Source organism: Haemaphysalis longicornis, unplaced genomic scaffold (assembly GCF_048455015.1).
Source record: "Haemaphysalis longicornis isolate Haplotype H1 unplaced genomic scaffold, Haemaphysalis longicornis Haplotype H1 scaffold_6, whole genome shotgun sequence".
NCBI lineage: Eukaryota > Metazoa > Arthropoda > Arachnida > Ixodida > Ixodidae > Haemaphysalis > Haemaphysalis longicornis.
This window is the reverse complement of record NW_027526407.1, coordinates 89524930-89539104: the sequence shown is the minus strand read 5'-3', so window position 1 is coordinate 89539104 and position 14175 is coordinate 89524930. Positions and strand designations below refer to the sequence as shown.

At 43.9% G+C, this 14175-nt stretch overlaps 1 long non-coding RNA gene across 1 annotated transcript in view; it reads left to right on the top strand.

The window, feature by feature from the left end:
• Positions 1-14175, top strand: part of LOC144141753 (uncharacterized) — a 71304-nt gene that overhangs the window by 13412 nt on the left and 43717 nt on the right. The window contains exons 2-3 of the long non-coding RNA XR_013316691.1: positions 13214-13362; positions 13446-13519. This is a non-coding gene — a long non-coding RNA (uncharacterized LOC144141753). The remainder of the gene's footprint in view (positions 1-13213; positions 13363-13445; positions 13520-14175) is intronic.

The window sequence follows — 14175 nt, the reverse complement described above, 5'->3', positions numbered from 1 at the left end:
TGTATACGGCACAATAATGATGATTGTGGCAGAATCCCCCTAGGGATTGGCCAACCAAAGATTAGCCGAAGAGGTAAAAACGTTCAACTCGTTCGTTGCTACCAAACAAGGAGGAGAGGAAGAAGAAGAGGTTGTCGTTCGTCGCCAGCGAGCTGAAGACACGTGCCGGGGGTACGCGACACGAGATGCTCTGCAGAAGGCGACGGCAAAGGTGGTTAAAATGTCACACACCGAATTCGCCAACTTACCCATGGAGATTTTCATCGTCCCAAACAAGCCTTACATAATCACCACATACATCGATGTCGTCGACGGGCTTGTCAAAGCTGCAGTGGTAAGCTTGACGTGTCGAGTCTTTATAGGATGTGCCAGCGAATGTTTCATGGTTTTACTTAACTATGGAGTCAGGTCCACTTATAACAATATCCAAGTACCAATGAAATATCATCGTTATAACCAATCATTGTTATATACGAGTTGCTAAATAAAAAGGCGGAGCCGAGCTCGAAACATTTTCTTTGGAGGCAAGCAAAGTTGCACTGCAAACCTATTTGTGGAAAAGAAGCCATACTCGTTCATCTTTGTTTACAGCACACGAAGCTGGCCAAAATCTTTCTCAATGGCATCTATAGGTGCTTCACCTAGCTGAGCGAAGGGTCCTTGGTGGAAACGAAGTCCCTGAGAGACTATCATGCGTTGGGCCTCCTTCGAAGGTGCTTCCCGAATAGGCTGTGCAACTGCGTTGTCAGAGATGTCACTGCCTCCGCTGTCCGCAGAACGCATCCGCGCAACGATCGCCTCTTCAGTGAGACACCCGGGCATTTCCAAAACATCGCCCCTGACGTCTGATCCGCGGAAAAACGGACGTAGTTGAGAGGCACCCAGGAATTTCAATTTTTGAGATGTCTGAGAGAAAGTCTGAGAGAATGTCTGAGAGATGTCTGAGAGACATCTCAAAAATTGAAATTCCTGATAACTGCCTTCTAGTCACCCTTGATGTTGCGTCACTGTATACTAACATCCCCCATGAAGATGGCATCGCCGCTGTATCCCTTGCGTATGAGCAGTCATCGTGCGACAAACCTATCGATTCTTCTGCTCTCCAAACATTCCTTAGGCTTATTCTTGAACTTAACAATTTTGAGTTCGACGGAGTTCATTACATGCAAGTCAGCGGAACGTCAATGGGAACTCGAATCGGACCTAACTACGCTAATATCTTTATGGCTCACCTCGAATCAAACTTTCTTGACACCCAAAATTTAAAGCCAATGTACTATAAAAGGTATATTGATGACATATTCATGATCTGGCAACACGGTGAGGCGGAGCTCCTCACCTTCATTGAGGCGTTTAACCTAGCCCATCCTAGTATTTCCCTTGCTCATTCCTATTCGGAACACACTGTAAACTTTCTGGACGTCACCGTTACTACCTTCCAAGGTCGGCTTCAAACTAAACTGTATAGAAAACCGACAGACACGCGGCAGTATTTGCACTTCCGAAGCAGCCATGTCAGACACTGCAAGACAGCAATACCTTACAGCCAAGCCCACCGATTTAGGAGAATTTGCTCAAACCAAGCCGACTTTGACTCAAACTGTCGAGAACTCAAGACCGCCCTCCTGAATAAAAAATACCCGGAAAAAGTTATCGACGACGCTATTGTGCGAGCCAACAAATTAGACCGTAACGAAATCTGTAAGAAAAAAGCCCCGAACGGGAACCCGCAAACTAACTTAGTTTTAACCCACTCATCCTCCGCTCCAAGAGTGTCAACCGTGCTAAAAAAACATCACAATATCCTAATGCAAAGTGACCGCTTAAAAAGCATATCCCCCGAACCACCACGCGTTGTCTACCGGCGTAATAAGAATTTAGGTGACTTTCTTACTAACTCTCGTATCAACCGACCGGCAACTACTGGCTGCATGCCCTGCAATAAACCCCGATGTAAAGTATGCCCACACATGACCACTACACAGCGCGCCACCAGCACGGCTTCAGACTACTACGTAAATATAAAAGGTAACTTTAACTGTGACTCCGCTAATGTCGTATATCTTCTAGAGTGCACTGTTTGTAGGCAACAATATATCGGCCAAACTGAAACGCCCTTCCGAATACGGTTCAATAATCACCGCTCTCATGCAAAAAGCTGCCCTTATTTGCCCCTGTCAAGACATGTGAACAGTCCCGGGCATGCATTTGAACATCTTAAAGCAACGATTTTAGAATCCGCCTTCAAAACACACCACGACCGCGAGGTTCGGGAATCTTATCTCATTTATAAGTTTGGGTCAGCCACGCCTGGAATTAATAAAATTTACGGAAAACTAACGTGCTTATCCCTCGATTAAAATTAGCGGCTTCATAATTTTTATAACTATGTTCATTATTCCTACCCTCGAGTTTGCCATCAGAATTCACAGAAACTCTCCTAATACCGCAGCTTTATTAGCCTAATGCGGCTCAACAATGCCATTTGTCCTGGGGAGGGAGGCCTCGTTCCCACCACCACTTAAGAATGTTTAACTCTTTGTGAACTATTCATGTTTAACCTTTTGTGACCCTACCTATTTCCTGTTCAATTGCTAGCTTCTGTGAAATGCTCTTTTGTGCCCCCTATATATTCTCTTGACCCGCGGTGTGCACACCCGTCTTCGCTTTCTCCGAACCAGTCTCCGCAGTCACTGAATACCTTCCTGTATACTCTTCCCTTTCTTTTCAAACCGCGGTTGTTCAGTTTCCCCCATTGTCTGAACTTGCAGCCCGCGCGGCATACGTTGACCCGTCATGGTGCAACCTTGAACGCTGCATTGTTAACACGACCCCTTTTTCTCTCTCTCGCTTCCCCACCCCTCTTTTTATTTTTCTTGGTTGTTTGTTGATGTTGTAACATAGCCCCCCCCCCCCCCTCTTTTTATTTTTCTTGTTTGTTTGTTGATGTTGTAACATAGCCGTAGCCTGACTGTATGCACACTCCCCATTTCCGAAACATTTTCCGCTCTTTCTCACAGTTTTATGCAAACCTCTATAAGAAATGTGTTCAAAATGTTTGCGACAGTAAAATCATGTAACTTTACTCTGATGAAGGCAAGTCCCGTTGCCGCTACGTAAGTAAACATTGTTTGTTATTGTTCTTGCTGTGTATCCGACTCTTTACTTATACTATTTCTGCGCGCTTTGTGAGTTTATCTTTCTCTAGATTTATATTTATATATATATATAGTCGTGAAGTGGAGTCCTTAGTTGCTGCAGGAATACGCACAAAGTAGAAGTGCGCTCTTCGGAGACTAGCGTACTTCTACTTTGTGTGTATATATATATATATATATATATATATATATATATATATATATATATATATATATATATATATATATATATATATAAATATATATATATATATATATATATATATATATATATATATATATATATATATATATATATATATATATATATATATATATATATATATATATATGTATAAATTTATATACACACACATATATTTATATATATATATGTGTGTGTGTGTGTGTGTGTGTGTGTGTGTGTGTATCGAGCAGACGCCAAGGGCAGCTGTCACCCAGAAGGAACGTCGCAGCGGCAGTCGAAACAGCGCGTTTATTATGAGTGGGAACTAAAAAAACCCAGAACTCCAGCCCCGTCAATCCTGATGACGATGGGTATGAGGAAGAGATAAGGTACGGCGTGATGATGAAAATTGTCGTGAGAAACCGACGGAGTACACGATGAATTGGCCACAGTAGTACAAGGGCACTTGTCCATGTCCCCTCAAAGTGGGTCCCAGCGCATCGTACGGATTGATGCTCACTTCCTCAGAGCCAAGATTAAGGACGTAATCCGCGCTAGCTACTAAGCGCTGTTACAAAGCGTCATCAAAACTTAAGTCATTCGTTTCCGTCAGTTCCATGTCTGGCCGGTGACAGGATATTATACCGGATGCCGACGAGAGTAAATCCAACACTAACATGGGCTGATGAGTGCTATGCGGCAGTACCGAACACTGTATGTGGTGCTGAATTCCATCGATGAAATACGGACTGTACAATATCCGGTAGGTTCGATGGCGGCTCGGTTAGCATTACATAAAGAGGGGCCAGTATATGGGTTTTCACTTTGCGTGGTTCCAAACATAGCTTAAATCAACCACTGAATACTGGCTCCTGTGCCTACCAACGTATCAACAATAACACCGTTCATCGGATCTTACACTGTTCGAGGGTGTGTATAGAGGAGTTGTCGATTTTTCCGCTAGAGCAGTTTCCGTTGAAGAAACCGTTGACGGCCCGGTCGCATGGAGGAGTACTAATGGGGAGAAGCAGGTGCGGCGCGAATCACTGTCATATGGGCCTGTGGCAACTGTGGCTCAGCCTGCAAGGGTGGCCTGGCGGCACTCCCAGACAAGACGGTCGCTAGACGGTGGCCAGAGGAGGGGTCGTGGGCGAGTAGGACTGCGTGCAGACGGTGCTAAGAGGTGGAAGTTCGGGTGAATATCCCGTCTTGGATGTTAACTCTTCTCTGACATCTCGAAGCTCCGGCGCGTTAGTGTGACAGTAGTTACACGAAGAGCAAGGCGAGTAATGTTGCTGCAGCCTTCGCGAATGATCGCGCGAATGAAACAGCGCATGTCCGAGTCCCCAAATTGATGAGTGGCCCAAGCCTCCTGGCGAAGGCAAATAGACTGTATTTGGTCCAGCATTTGAACTCTTGAGGACGTCGCTAACGCTTGTACTATTTTCGATTGCCGCAGCATTAAATGCAAACGGAGCAATGTCTTTCAATATATGACGCCTCTTGTCAGACGATCGAATGGTTTCACCCGCACGTTGACAAAGAGGGACGACGTCCACAATGTATGAGGCGAATGTCTCATCAGGGCGCGGAATGCGAGAGGCAAGCTTTTGGTTGGCTACGTCGGCGCGAATTGACGGCGTGCTGAAAAGTTTTTGTAGCTCCTGAGTTAGGGGGTTGAGACTGTGATAGTGTGTTTGTTCTTACGAAACCTTGACTTGGCTATCTCGTGCAGGGTGAAGGAGATGTTTCGGAGCTTTCATGTGTCGTCCACACTTTTAAAGCTGCTGACCCGGGCCAGTCGTCCACATCCTAACCATAAAGGTCAGAAAAACCTTTACCTGGCGGATCGCTTGGCTGGAAAAACCTGGCTGGGGATTGTAAACGCAGCGGGCACGGCAGCGTTCACTAGGGGGGGGGTGGCATTGTTCCCGCACTCGTTACACATCCTCAGAGACAAGCGCCTACAGGAACGCAGCTCCAGGTGTGCGACTAGGAGGGACAGAAGACGGGACCGAAGTGCACATATAGAACTAGAGGTTGACGTCAAGGGCAGCCGTCACCAAGAAGAGACGTTGCAGAGGCAATCCAAACAGCGTGTTTATTCTGAGCGGCAACCCAGACCTCCAGCACCTGTCCTGAGGTCTGTCTGTCTGTCCCCCTATGTATTTGTCTTTCTGTCTTTCTGTCTGCCTATCGGTCTGTCTGTATGTGTGTCTGTCTGTCTGTCACATGAGTAAACTACTTGCCACCTTGCCGAAACACGACGACTCGTCTCCTTGTTACAAGAAATACAACTACTGCCACGTCTTCCACATTCCCTGCTTATTAAAGAAAAAGGAACCTTCGGTATGATAGAAAAGAAATTGAAGACTTTTGCATATAGTGCGTCCATTCTTTTACTGCAAGTCGTCTACGGCAAGGTTCAAAAACAGCCACTTGAAATTTCGTCAAAGACAGTCGAAGTAATATAACTGTAAAGAAACTTGTCAGCTTGTTCCACTGTTACCACAAAGGTCCTCGTGTTAAAGGACACAGGTCACTTACAGTTTCGGGATTTACTCTAATCCCGCTACTATAAACAGAGATGTGCCTCAAGCCTCTATACCAACACCGCTATTATTTATAATTAGCAGCAATGGTTTACCTAACAACTTGGCTTCTTAAAAATGCATTTTGTACAAAAACGCTGAAGACAACACGATTTTCACTTCGCATAAAATTATGATGAATTAAGTGACAAAAAACACATTGAGCTAAATAAGGTAATTATTTCGTCTCAACAGAAGATACTACAATCTAATCTAACAAAACTACATTTTTTGTATTTACTCAAATAAACTAAGCACAACTTTACTTCCTAAAGTTTATATTGCACAACCCCCTGTAGCTGCAACAAACAGCTCATTATTTATTGGTTTCAGTTTCACTCTGCCTTGAACTACGATATTCATGCTGCCTACATTGAAAATAAAATGGCATATAATATACGCAAAGACATAAGAGCCGCACGACGCTTCTCTCGCCACAAGTCACGGAGCTTTAATATTCATTTGGTCACTCTCATATACCTTATTGCATCAGTTCTTCGGGCAACACAAAAAGGGTCCTCTCACTTCAGTTCAAATCCAGAATCAAGCGCTTAGAAAAATCACCTGGAGTCCGTACATTGCTCAAGGCAAGCTTCTTCTAGAAAATCACAAAGTTTTGGCAGTTGCGAATCCCCGCAGGCATAGTCTGTGTATACACATCTATCGAGGTATTATTAACCTACTTAACCTGTAATTTTTTCTGCCTCATCACTTAACAACCACAACCTTCATAAATTTTCTGTAAATGGTAATGTAATCCAGCCTAACTTTCGAACTAATTACGGTAAGCAAACGGCCAATTTTACTAGATATACCCGCCGGAATGCACTTCCAAAGAAAATGCGGAAGGGAAGCACTGCATTTTTAACATTACTTTGAAATACCATCTCCTAATTCGAATGCAAAGCTTTTGGTAAAATGTATTGTTTTACCGAACGTGCAGCATTTAGAGTAAAACAGGTATTCAAATTATACACTCCGCTTTCTGCTCTGCTTCACTTCAAAATATTGTGTTGGTACTTTTTTTACAATAAGTTAAAAGTTAGGCTCATTGTTTTGTTGTTAATTTTTGTAGAAGTTTGTCGTTTTCATAATAGTTATGTTGGGGTTTCCTTGCCTTTTGTCAAAGACAGCACATGAAATCTTTTTATTAAAGTGAAATTGTCTGAATATTTATTCTAAAACACCCTTTTACTTAAATCAACTGTTTTCTGCACGTTGTGAAATCTCATGTATCTACTTTTCAAGAAGGTCCCATGGAGGTCTCCAACGTTTTCACCTTCTGGGTATCTTAACTCTTTACCTAGACCTCTGTTTACAATAAAATTGTTTGACAATCCCTCCTAACTTTCCAAGCCGATGTTAACGAAAAGGATGTTTCGTTGTTCCACGCCGACCTAAAGATATCTAAAGGAATGAAAAGAGCGAGGTGTGCTGGGAAAAAAACCAATGTTTTTCTTGGCGAGGCTTAGGGCGACAGTGAAGACACCAGGACCAGGGTGCGGCGGCTGCCAGAGGGTAGGGTGCACGGTGTTCGTGGAAGTGCTGCAGGCCCCGACTCATTGGGCCGCCTCAGTCGGCGCCCAGTTTAGGGGAGCCCTTGTTGCGTAGCTCTTGCTTTGCCATGATTCAGGGTCATCAATACACTCAATATATGGTCATTATTTCATTCCACCAGCACGTATCAATCATGCGCATAAAGTCGGGCCCAAATACCAAAAGTCACCATTACCACTTACTATCTCCGATTGAAATATGTTGCCTGCCAGTGTGGCAAACCAACCGAGCTGTCCTCGTTCCAGAATGCACTGTTCGCGTGTTTAGAAAATGAACATCCGTTCTAGTTCCGTACACATATTCTTTTGTGCATTTTTTACACCCTTGATGTATCTACTGGGTTTTCACCCTCCAATCGTTTCACACATGCACCTTGTGCGCGATTTTTTGTTTGATGTGTAATCCCCTCTATGTAATGCCTTCTTGGCCTTTAGGGTATCTCAATAAACAAACCTGAGAGTGATCGGATTGATTTTCATGCGAAGCTTGTATTGGCAGACTTCCGCAGGCAGTAGTGGCATACGCCGAACCGTTTTACATCAAAACGAATGCTACCCGCGAGATCTACGAGCGGAGCTCTCCCGCGCCATTGGAAGCAGGCGACTTTGCACGCGGACCATGTGTTCCTCATTGTCATAGTCATCAGTCGCACCACGCGACATGACAGGCGGAAACGCTCGATATCATCGGACAGTTCGTGTTCTAGCGCCGCGTGGGTAGGCCACAGATGCTTCGTCATGCGGAAGAAGGGACAGTGATTGAATAACGCAAATGTTACAAATAATTGAAGAAGCATATTTATACAGCATATATAAACAGTTCCCAAAGTTTGCGGCAGAAGAAGGAAGCGGAGGGAATACTTTTATTCAGATTTCTGAACGGCGTTGATGGCGGCAACGGGGAGTGGTTTGTTCATCACTTCAGCCCTTATTCAGTCTGCGCCGCCAGTGTTCTGTCTCCCAGCTGCAGCTGGGTAGGCAGAGAAGGGCTGTACAGCAACATCTGCCATTGCTCTTGTTGTGTAGTTGACAAAAAGAGAGGAGGGTGCTCGGGGTTAACGTGCACACGCTGTTTACATGGCAGAGTGTTCCTTCTCAGCAAAATTTATTGAACATCAGCCAGAACATAGGAATTTGTTTGTCTGAGGAATTCGTCTGAAATTAGTCTTATCGATTTGATTTCATTCGTCATCTTTATTTTGTTTCGCGGTCATTGAGTTCCGGTTTTCATCAGTCTTCTTTTTACTGTTTCCACCTTGCTTCCGGAGGGGGGGAGGGATGGTTCGTTAATATATTTCTAGTGGTCCCTGGAACATCTGCTTGCGTGTATTGTACGTGTACATTTTCAAAATTCAAAAGTGTTTTCACATTGTCATGCCAATTAATCTCCAAAAAACGCACGCGTTTTTTCCAGCAATATGCTGTAAACAAGTTTGACGAGCCACATTTAGTACAATTATCGTTACATTCTTATTGGCATCTGCGACAATACAAAACATGCAACAACGATCTCAATGCACTCCTTTTAGATTTCTTCTACAGTTCAGTATCAAAACGAGATTTTTTTACTCTGCACCACGAGATTGGAGTCGGGAAATGCTCTTCAAGAATGGGCAGAAAATAATTGCTCTGACGACAGAGACCCTGTGCTGCAGAGTGACCGCGGCCTAAGGAGCTAGACAAGACCTGCATATACCTCAACGTGCGAGATTTAGAGCTTAGCCGAAAGCTTTTCGAAAGGCGGAATAGAGTGAACGCTTTCATCTGGCCTCTATGCTGGAGCTGATATAGCTTATATATATTCATAAACACTGAGGTCAATATTGTGTGCTTTAAAAGTGAATGTCTGGCTATACATATAGAAAAAACGCATTGATGGCTACATCGAAAATCTTCTGGTTTCTTGGCTTTTGTGTGTTTCCTATTTTGGCGTCGTTTTGCCTGGCCAGGTTCTATGGTTCTACGCATCCGAGGTGACGTTGGGGTGTCATGCGGGCAAGCCACTTTTGGCAATTATTTCGTTCGTCATCCGTAGTGTGAGAATTTTGTGGAATGGCCACATTAACCCTTGAACCTCTAGAATCATGCAAATTCACCAAGGTGCAGTTGCAACGAAGAAACGGGCAAATTTTTCCTACCGCTGGGAACCTGCAGCTATACCACAGCGGGAGTGCATAGGGCTGCTTTAGGGGCACAAGAAAAATTTTTTTTAAATCACACATGTTCACACTTAAGACCATCTTTAAACACAAGACAAGGTCACACATGATCACACACACCACATAATCACACAAGACCTTGCCGCGAAAATGCTTCAGAAGTTTGAGGAGCAGGGTGTTGGTGAGCTCGTAAAATTGGCGGAGACAGTGGTATTTGTGAGCGATAATTATGACTCCGTGTTAGCGCGAAATGCTGAACTTGTCGCGGCCAATTTGTCGCGGCCAATGCTGAACTTGTCGCGAACTGTTGGAGCGCAACGCAGTCCATGAAAAGAAAGTGACTGTAATGGAACAGTATTCAAGATTGAATAACATCGAGAGTTATAGCACTTCTACAACAACAGGCGAAGACTGCACATCGACACTCCAGTGTGTCGCTAATGTAATCGAATGCCCTATCTCACCCGCTGACATTGATACTGTCCACCGTGTGTCCACCGAGGCCAAAGAAAAAAACCTGATCGCACGTTTTTGTTTCGGGAGAAAAAAAATGAGTTCGTTCGCAAGGCCCCACAGGCTCGGCTTCGTGCTAGCAAGGTTGGTTTTGCCGCAGAAAACGGCCAACCCGTTTTTGTGAACGACCACCTCACAATTGAGAACAAGCGTTTTTTTTTGCGAAAGCACTGGTTCTGAAAAATGAAAAAAAATGGCAGTTCCTTTGGACGGACAACTATCACATCTTGGCATGAATGAACGAGGACTGCAAAGTCCATCGCATCGTCACTGAGGCTGACCTGCTCATCTGCCACTGAGCCAGTCTTTCGCGCAGGCGCTCGTTAGCACCCCTTCCAGTGTCTCTTTTATCTCCAGATGAACTGAAAAATTGTTTAGAATAATATTTTCCTATAACTGTGCACGATTGGAGTAGTACCAACAACTATGAAACCACTAAACCACGTCAAGTACCCTTCTCCGCTGGCCTAGATTAAGAGAAATCATTCACGCGTATGAAGTTTAATGTGTTCGAAAATGTTATGTATGCTAACTTTGTTGAAAATGAGTGATGATAATATGTTTGTCTTGGTTTGTATCCTTCTTGGGTTTTGGATAATGCGAATGATTGTTTCATCCGTTGCCACAGAGTTACACGCTTACCATTCATTTTGTACCCATGTGATAAAGTAACTCCGAGGGATAACCGTATTCATAAAAATAAATTATTCAGCATAAAAATCTGTTAGATAAAGATCAAAGGGCAAATATAAAAATTAAAAAAAAAACTATTGTTACAGATGTCCCGGTACGAAAATAACCACTTAACAAAAATCAGAGGAAATACTTTGAGACATATAATAACGCGGCGTTCATTGTTAGTCTAGTGACAGATGTGGAGCCTAAACAGTTCGCTTTCATGTATGGACTGCCTTTGAGGGTTTTCTGCATATCTGAGGTGGACACTAAAAGTATTCGTATTTCTTGTGTAATATCCGGGAGAAATATGGGAGAGCATTCATATATGTGTCACTTACAAAATCAAGGCCCCACTGCGGCCAGTCCTCATCAAAGTTTGTAGCCACCCACACTTCTAAAAGTACGCCACAAAAAACGGTTTCCCCAGATGAACCTTTTAAATTAGGGAAGGTATTAGTACTGCCATCGTGTTCTTCAAAAACCGCACGTTAACGTTTTGTCTCGGCGATATAGAGGTACACAACAAAACAGGAGGCATTCACATTCAGAGAGCTTATTCGCGGCACGCAGCCTGGAGCGTTACAAGAGTGTAGGGTCGCTCATAGTTCTGGGCGTGCGTTCACTGGTGGTCGCCCGCAGGTCATTGCAAGAGCCAGCACAGACGCGATCTTGTGACACAAGGACCGTTGGGACACCGCTTTTTTTCTTGCTAGCGGCGCTACTGCTTGGTGTTTGTGCAGCTGCTTGAGACGTCGACAAGCAGCGTAATTAACGGACGAGCGTCCACAGGAGTACATACACCACACTCGACGAGGAGATGGCCGGTAAGAGAGAGACATAGCGGGGACGCAGCTCTCTCTTGCGTGCGAGGCAGTTGCACAGCGAGTTAAAGATGATGCAGGTAGCCGCATACCAGCCCAGCATTCACCAGCTTACCTTGACTCTATGCGCAAGGCAGCCGTGAGCCATGCATTGGGCCACACTCCTAGGTATACTCCATGCAGGCTGCTGAACATTTAGATTGCGTGATACAATCCGCGAGCAATCAGACGCCTGTTTTTAGTTTTTATTACCACAAGGGCGCGCATATCCGCGCAGTATTACAGTCCCTTTGCGATAATTGTCTCGCTTTATATGTCATACGTATTTAAAAAAAACTCCCACCTCCCCTCGGGAGAACCCTTGTGTAGATGCGACGCATGGGGGGTTCACGTTGCAGCGTTGGACAGCGGAGGAACGGCGCTAAAACGATGGAGTGGAGCAGCGCAGCCGCTCCGCTCCATCGTTCAACATTGTTCAACTCCATCGCTCCATCGTTCAACTCCATTATCAACACCAGCAGGAGCACACCCACTACTGGCAGTATCACATAATGATCACCATAATCATTATCGTCACTTTGTTATCACAAAAACAGCCACCCGAGGGGCGTCGCAAAAGGGCCCCAAAATTGCGATGCAGCTGGCGCCAGGACACAGCGATGGCAAGGTAACGAAACGCCTTTACGGACGGGGCTGGAGAAAGGGGGATGGGCGGGCCCGCAAAGTTCAAGAGAACGTTGAACAACAGGACAACTCATGGTCAATCCAGAACTTTGCCTTCACAATGTCGCAAAGTTTAAATGCTGCACCCCTAATTTTTGACAATTTATATTACATTTTACCAGCCATTACACAATGTTTCCAAAATATTTGTACAGGCCAATTTATTTTATTTGCCATTAAAATTGTTTCAAGGTTGTTTTGATTACAATTAGGACGAGGCAAATATGCAGATGCAAAGGGGCAACATGGAAGAGGCGATACACAAGGTAAGTTAGGAATTGTGAGCCCAGTTAAGCGCAATTGGTTCCTACAATAAATAATGACGGCGAAAAATACACACTGAGGACACCAGAGGATAAATCTTTCATATGAGATCGACGATGCAAAAATATCATCGTGGTTCGACCAACGAACCGTCGGGCTGTCTTACTCCCTTTTTGAACGCAAATGTTCAATTTCTAGAAAAGGCATGCAAAACAATTCTAGTATATAAGCTAAATACCGTTCGCGAAATCTAAAAAATCAGCGACACTTTGGCAGGCATTGATAAAGGTATACATTTGTTGACTCAGAAGAAGGACACCAATTTTTGTGCCTAAGCAATGACCTATAACTGTGTGCACCATACAACACAACTAAAATTCACGCGTACCCTATTCCAGCGAAAATAAAATTTGTTGTGGCCTACGACTTACCATTGAATGAGGTATCCCGGTACCTAAGATGCTAGTTAAGGTGTTATGAACAGTTTTTGTTGTCACCAAATCACTGTTAGTGGGGGAAGGCTGCCATTCTTTTAAAATCATAAAGGTACTTTCGTAACCCCTTTTTTGTCCTACCTCTTTTAGTTTTTGGATACATCATACATTTGGACTACTGTACTTGGTAAAACACATGCGCATGGAGAACCTCCAGCTAGTTGCCAAATTGACAAAATATTATGTGTCAGTCTCCAGAATGTTATTTTAGAGAGAAGCTACACCTACAATAGGACTAGGTAAGCTCAATTAAAAATGTTTGCTTTCTGAATGGCTGCTTTCTGGAAGAATAAGTATACGATTTTTTTAATGATTTTTTTAGGTTTTCAAGTAACTTTTCTGGAGTTTTTCTTGACCCAAACAAAGGACCTACTTCAGTGCTTTTAATGAGTCAAGGTATTGTAACCGGTTTACATTTCACCCACTAATTGCCCCACTGGGTTTTGTCAGTTTGGAATGGTGCAACCATACCAGCAGCAGCCACGAACGACAAAACCTCTAATCTGTAGGTGCAACCTTTTGAGCTCTTCGCGTAAGAATTTCTTTATCAACATGTACCCATTGCATGAAGGACTCGCATGAACAGTTCTCGTATTCATGACACACCCACTTCTGTGACTCATTGCCTAGCTGAATCGTACAGTTCGCTATTCTGGGTTTTTAGGAAAATAACAGAAAGATGTACATCGAGGCTCACTACCCCGGGTCGCTACAGACGTATCCAAAATGCCCACCAGTTGTTCCTTTTAAATCAAGGATAACTAAATCAAGGATAGTAAAAAATATATTGTTTACGCGTACTAAATTCTAATGCAGTAACGTTGCCTATTCCAGTTCATTTAAACAATCAAAGAATGTTCCTTCGGAAAACCTAGGTAGGACTTATCCTAGGGCTCAGGCCTGAAAATATTTTTGGTCCACCGCTAGAACAACAAACAGAACTTTGAAACTTTTTATGTTAAAAAAAACACACTGAGCACTTCAGTTTATTTATTTCGACTTCCAGAATATTTATTTCTTCCCCTCCACATCCCCACGCTGCCGCATTATTC